This window comes from Bubalus bubalis, chromosome 4 (genome assembly GCF_019923935.1).
Source record: "Bubalus bubalis isolate 160015118507 breed Murrah chromosome 4, NDDB_SH_1, whole genome shotgun sequence".
Taxonomy (NCBI): domain Eukaryota; kingdom Metazoa; phylum Chordata; class Mammalia; order Artiodactyla; family Bovidae; genus Bubalus; species Bubalus bubalis.
The window spans coordinates 76,515,449-76,522,679 of NC_059160.1; positions in this window are offsets into that span (position 1 = coordinate 76,515,449).

The window sequence follows — 7,231 nt, forward strand, 5'->3', positions numbered from 1 at the left end:
TTATTACACATGATGGCATTCAGTAATGGAAACTGATAACACACTGATTCACTACATGTGTTATCCTTCCATGAGGGCTTCCCTGGTAGCCCAGACGGTGAAGACTGCCTGCAATGCGGAAGACTCAGGCTCGATCCCTGGGTCGGGAAGATCCCTTGGAATAAGGGAATGGCTATCCACTCTGTATTCTTGCCTGGAGAATCCCATGGACAGAGGAGCCTGAAGGGCTACAGTCCATGGGGTTGCAAAGAATCGGACACAACTGAGTGACCGACACTTCCTTTCACTTCATCTGTCTGTGGTCCGCTAGAAACATGTTTTAAATATTCAAAATGCCTTCTCTCAGGTTGATTATGCTTCTATGCTTCCCTTTTGAAAAGAGAGTATTCATCAGCATTCTTTAAATCATGAAATAAATAATTTCAGGGTCAATTCTTGGGAGTTTTCCAACCTTCTAAAGTAACATGTGCACTAAACACCGTGCCTTAAGCTTAAATAAGATGACTGTAAAAAACCAAAACAAAACATGTGTTTTTGTGGAGAAAGATGTAGAAAAAAAGATGCTTATTTTAAAATTTTAAGTAAATACAATTGAAAAATTTCCTACAGTGTTCTAAAGTTTCATTTGCACTCGACTGGTTTCTTTAGCAAACTATAAGTATCTTAGAGCAAAAATAGAGTTGTGAATGTCTGATTTCTTGCCCCCATCCCTTTACATAGCTCCAGCATGGAGTCCAGTGCATACTGGATTTTGAATATGTATCTGTCGTCTGATTATCACCTTGTCACTCTGATACTACTGTTAGTACATTTGGGGGAGTTTGTGAACATTTTAAAAGCACAGCTACACTGCCGCATATTTTATATTTGGATTGCTGTGAAAAGTGGTTGGATAGACCCGATGTTGTTTCAAGGCTGATCATCGTAGAATTTGAGCAAATCTAAATTCAAGTGCTTATGAAATAGAAACATTGGAGCTATTTTTTTTTTTGAATCACCCTCTGGGGTGTCTTACTGGATATGTGGTGGCCCTGAAATGTGACTTAATTCCCGGCAGTCATGACTGAATAACAGGGGAACTGGCCTCCTCTATGGACCACTGTTGGCTGGTCTCATTTTTAAGCAGGGGAAATTATCTTTCTAATCGGGCTGTTTTCAGGAATGACCAAGTAATGGTTGAGTTTGCATTCTAAATGCAAATTAGTCAGTAATGACTGGATTGAATGAACAAACTGCCATTGTTGAGCTCTGAGTCTGGTGGCTGTTTCTAACAGGTACCGAGATGCCATTCAGAAATTAATTCATTAGACGGGACCAACTCCTACAGCAAATGTCAAACATCTGGCAAACATCAAATTGCAAAGCTAACTTATCCATATGACTTAAAAAAATTTTTTTTGATGTGGACCATTTTTAAAGTCTTTGTTGAATTTTTTACAACATTGCTTTGGTTTTTGGGCCATGAGGCATGTGGGATCTTAGCTTCCTAGCAAGGAATTGAACTCTCACCCCCTGCATTGGAAGGTGAAGTCTTAGCTACTGGACTGCCAGGGAAATCCCTATATGAATTTTTCAAGAAACTTTAAAGTTTCTTGTTTAAACAGGCATACTATTTTTTCCCTCTGGATTCTAAAGTTAACGTGTGTATTAAAAATAAAATGTAAAACAACATATAAGAATAGAGTGGTACTCTATCATGCTTCCCTAGCGGGGTGGTAATCATTTAGTTATAAAGTTAATCTTTTTAGACTTCTGCAGAAGACACTTTAAATTCTCTAATAAATAGCAAACAATGTGGTAGACACTTAGGCGATGTCAGGGCTCTATGAAATAACCATACCAGCCATATTTTCTATTGACAGCAAGCATCAAGTTTTGCCATCCTGACCACTCTGGTTTTCAGCAGTCCTGATAAATACATTTGTCTTTAATTCCAGTAAACCTCCAGTGACAGGACAATTCATAAAAAAAGAATAACTGATCATTTCTAAGTGATGGAAATACTGATATTCATCCATAGATGTCAAGATAAATCATCCTTTATTCCTTAAGGGAACAAAACCCAGCAAGTTTAGATAGACCATGCCACTTCCTAAAAGGGAACCAGCTATTCATTTTCACTGATGTGAAAAATCTTCTATCAAATTTCTTTTGAGCACTGGGTTGAACATAGTCTTATGTATGTGAAACTTTGCATTCAGATATCAACCAAAGGCTAGAAATGGTTGTATTTTGTAATTTTTTATTCTGACTCTAAGATTTTTGAACATTATTAAATGGGGAATAAGGAATTAGTAAACATTTCTGAACAGGAAAAGAGCTTGACAAAAATCTATGTTGCAAAAAGATGAGTCTATGAGATGAGAATGTGCTGGATTTGAGTGGGCAGGGACTAAGGAAGGGAATCAGTCTGAAAGTTATTATGGTTGTTCTAGCATTACCTGGGGTGGTGAGTGAGTGGAATGCAGAGGAAGGATGGTGAGAGAGAGCCCAGAGCAAACTGCCCCTGGAGGAGAAAGAAAGGAGGGAGCTCGGGGGAGGGAGAGGAGAAGGAGGAAGGAGAAGTCTGATATAACCCTTGCTTCATCCTTTGAGCCTGTTTGCACATGAAGAGAAGGCGATGGCACCCCACTCCAGTACTCTTGCCTGGAAAATCCCACGGATGGAGGAGCCTGGTAGGCTGCCGTCCATGGGGTCGCTAAGAGTCGGCACAACTGAGCGACTTCACTTTCACTTTTCACTTTTATGCATTGGAGAAGGAAATGGCAACCCACTCCAGTGTTCTTGCCTGGAGAATCCCAGGGCCGGGGGAGCCTGGTGGGCTGCCATCTATGGGGTCACGCAGAGTCAGACACGACTGAAGAGACTTAGCAGTAGCAGCAGCACAAGAAGAACAAATTTGTTCAGGTGACACAGTTCTTTGCAGGGTGCCATGTAATTTTGACATGTTTTATTTGATCTTGCAAATAGAAACATTTTATCAGAAAAAAATGGTTGCAAAGTAAAATCACAAGTAGGAATTAATGTGTTTGTAAAAATCAAGTTATTGAATTAAATATAATTGGCTGAGCTTCAGTTTCTGTTACTGCTTCTGGCACTTATTCACTTTGTTATGTGCTGGATCTCCCTAGAAAAAGATAGCAGTTAGCACTAAAGTTGCAAGAAAAATTCATAGAGTAAACTTTCAATTGAGAACAGTCAGACATTACTGTTTTTGTCAGCAGAATACCTGGTTCAGTTGGTCTGAGAATCATTCACAGTGATATTTTTTCCCTAAAGGTAAATTTTTATTGGCTTAATGGAACTGTAAGTTTCTTGAGAACTTATGCCTTACTCTTTCTTGTTTTTTTTTTTCTCCCTATTCATTGACTACCATGATGGATGCAATAGTTGTGTAACCAATAGCTGACTGGGATAAACCGTGTGTCAATCCAGATGTACAGAGGTTTCTGATACACAGTCTTGGAGTGAACTCTGTCAAAAATCAAACTAAAGTGGATTTGATTTGTTTTTCTTTTTCAATTACTTTTTTTCTCTTTATTCCAGGGAAGAAACAGTGAAAGACTATTGAGTTTTATTATAGATGAAGGTCTAAACTCATAAGACTGGCTATTTGAGGAGTCATCATTACTTTCCTTACACGAGTAATTGCCAACTCAACAGAACAGAAATGCATTAGTTCACATTCTGAAGGTCACCTTTTTCTAATGGAAGGTACGGAAACTTTGTTCTATTTTAGGGATGAAAGCCTAGAGTCTAGAGAATTATTACTATAGTGCTTAAAGTGTATCCTGTACTCTATAATCAATGATATTTCTCAAATCAATGGTACTGCTTAGCTCAGGCACATTCCAGATGGCTAAAGAAAAAATTGCAACATAGGGCCAATTAAAAATCAGTTTAATTTCATAAGAAAAGGTATGCAAAGCCAAGTATAATGTTTATTCCAAACAGCTGCGAAATTCTGTTACTTCAGTACCTTAATGCTGGAAGATGGCCATTCTGGAAATTATATTACTGTGTAGACAAGGGGAAGATATAGGGCTTCCTAGGTGGTGCAGTGGTAAAGAATCCGCTTGGCAATGATGCTTCTCTTAAAGCAAGAGGTGCGAGTTTGATCCCTGAGTTGGGATGATCCCTTGGAGTAGGCAATGGCAACTCCAGTATTCTTGTCTGAAAATTCCCATGGACAGAGGAGCCTGACGGGCTGTAGTTCATGGGATTGCAAAGAGTCAGAGGCGACTGAGCACATACGCACAAAGGGAAGATACAGATAAATGGGAAAAAAAAATCTGCGCGTAGATCCTAGAACAAGGATTGTTTCTGGGTCTCTGAAATGGCAGATTGCATATTCTGAAGACATTTTTAGTTTCTTAACACTTACATACTAGCTCCCTGATAATGTTACTACTGAAAAGGGTCATGGGTTTGGAGTAATACAGTGAAGGAGAAACTCAAATTTTTGCTTCATAAAATTTTGTATTTTTAGAACCACTTTCATATTTTCATATTTAATCATATGCAGTAAACATCTTACATGATGCTTCTTCCAAGTTTATACCTCCAGCCCAGATTTTCACCCAACTCCAGAGCTAGGCTTGATAATTTCCTAAATATCTTAAGCCCAACATGCTCCAAACTGAACTCCTGGTCTTTCCCCTAAAACATGCTCCTCCTGCCACCTTTCATCTCAGTTGGTGAAAATTCCTTTCTTCCAAAAGGTCAAAAGCCTTACTTAGAGTTGTTCTCAGCTCTTCTCTTTCTCTCATATCACAGTCCAATCTATGAGCAAATCCTGTTGGCTCCACCTTCAAATCTACTCAGAATCTGTCACCTCACTGTCTCATCTCACATCGCTGTCTCAGCTCCTCCCACCTCATCAGAGCCCCCTCATCTTTCTCCCAGCTTATTCTAACAGGAGGTCTCCCCGCTTCTCTACTGCTCCCTCCAGTCTCCTCTGACAAGAAGGTGGTGTGGAAGGCAAGTCAGGTGTCTCATGCCATTCTGCTAAAACCCCTCCCTGGCTTCTTTCATCTCTTAGAGTTAAAGCCCAAGTTCTTTTTTTTTTTTTTAATTTTTAATTTATTATTTATTTGTATACAGTAGTTCCTTGTTGGTTGTCTGTTTTAAATATAGCAGTGTATACATGTCAATCCCAAATGCCCAATCTATCCTGTTCCCCCAACACTTCCCCCCATAACCATAAGTTCATTTTCTAAGTCTGTGAGTCTATTTCTACTTTGTAAATGAGGTCATTTGCATCATTAGATTCCCACATATAAGTCATATCATATGATATGTGTCTTTCTCCATCAGACTTACTTCACTTAGTATGATAACCTCTAGGTCCACCCATGTTGTTGCAAATGGCATTTCATTCTTTTTAATGACTGAGTAATATTCCACCTTCAGATACGCCAGCAACAAAACAGCAACAACAAACAACATTCCACTGTATATACGTACCTCATCTTCTTTATCCGTTCATCTGTCAGTGGACATTTGTTTATTTATTTATATTTATTTGTTTATTTGTAGTTTTAGCTCGCAGGATCTTCCATCTTCATTGTAGCATGTCAGATTTTTAGTTGAGGCATGAGAATTCTTAGTGGGGGCATGTGGAATCTAGTTCCCCGACGAGGGGGTCGAACTCAAGCCCCCAGCATTGGGAGCACTGAGTCTTAGCCCTTGCACCACCAGGGAAGTCCCGTAATGAACACTTAGGTTGCTTCCATGTCTTGCCTACTATAAACAGTGTTTCAGTGAACATCGCAATGCATGTATCCTCTTGAACCCTGTCCTTAAATAGTCCTAGGTCTGTCACAGTTTGCTCCCATTTCTCCTGATCTCATTTCCTCTTACTGTCACCTCTCCTGTGGACCCTCTCCAGCCACACTTGCCTCCTCTCCTTCCTTGGACACATCAGGTCCCATCTTAAAGCCTTAGGGATGGCTCGTCTTTCTCCAGGTATCTGAGGGACTGTCACCCTCATCTTTCAAGTCTTTGCTCAAATATCTTCTCAGTGAGCTGACTGCCCTACTTAAAGTTGCCTGCTGACTCTGCACACCTCCCTCCCCTTGGCACACCTGATCCCCCTTCTTACCCTGCTCGATTTTTGCCTTTTATCCACACCACTTATCTCCCTTGACTCTACCATATAATTCATACATTTATTGTGTTTATTGTTTATCTACCCCTACTAAACTGGAGATTTCATGAGGGCACAAATGTCTCGGTTTTGTTTACTGAAGAAGACAAAGTGCCACCAGTAGTCTTATTTCTTTTAATATTTTTTGAATGAATACATTTTAAAAGAGGCTAGACAGGATTCCACTTTTTCTCACAATTGTAAATATCATGAGATCAGTTTCCATGACTATTTTTTAAAATGTTTTAATTGAAGTATAATTAATTTACAGTGTTGTGTTAGTTTCTGATGTATAATCAAGTGGCTCAGTTTTATTTCCCACTATGTTTTATTATAGGATATTGAATATAGTTCCCTGTGGTATACAGTATGGTTGTCTATTTTATATACAACCTGTTTTTACCTGCTAATCCCAAGCTCCTAATTTATCCTTCTCCCACTCCTTTTCCCTTTTGGTAACTATAAGTTTGTTTTCTATATCTATGAGCCTGTTTCTGTTTTGTAAATAAGTTCATTTGTATCATACTAAAGACTCCATATCTAAGTGATATCATGTGGTATTTGTCCTATTATTTCTGACTGACTTCACTTAATATGATAATCTCTAGGTCCATCCATGTTGTTTCAAATGGTATTATTTCATTCTTTTTAATGGATGAGTAATATTCCATTGAATATATATATACACCACATCTTCTTTATCCATCCATCTGTCGATGGACATTCAGGTTGCTTCCATGTCTTGCCTACTCTAAATAACACTGCTTTGAACATTGGGGCGCATGTATTTTTTAGTTTTTTAAAGAAACTCCATGCTGTTTTTCATTAGTGGCTATGCCAATTTACATTCCCACAGAAGCGTAAGAGGGTTCCTTTTTGTTCACACCCTCTCCAGCATTTACTATTTGTTGATTTTTAAATGATGACCATTTTGCCCAGTGTGCCTTCCCTCATGGCTCAGTGGTAAAGAATCTGCCTGCCAATGCAGGAACCACAAGAGACGCAGGTTCAATCCCTGCATTGGGAAGATCCCTTGGAGGAGAAAATGGCAACCCACTCCAGTACTCTCACCTGGATAATCCC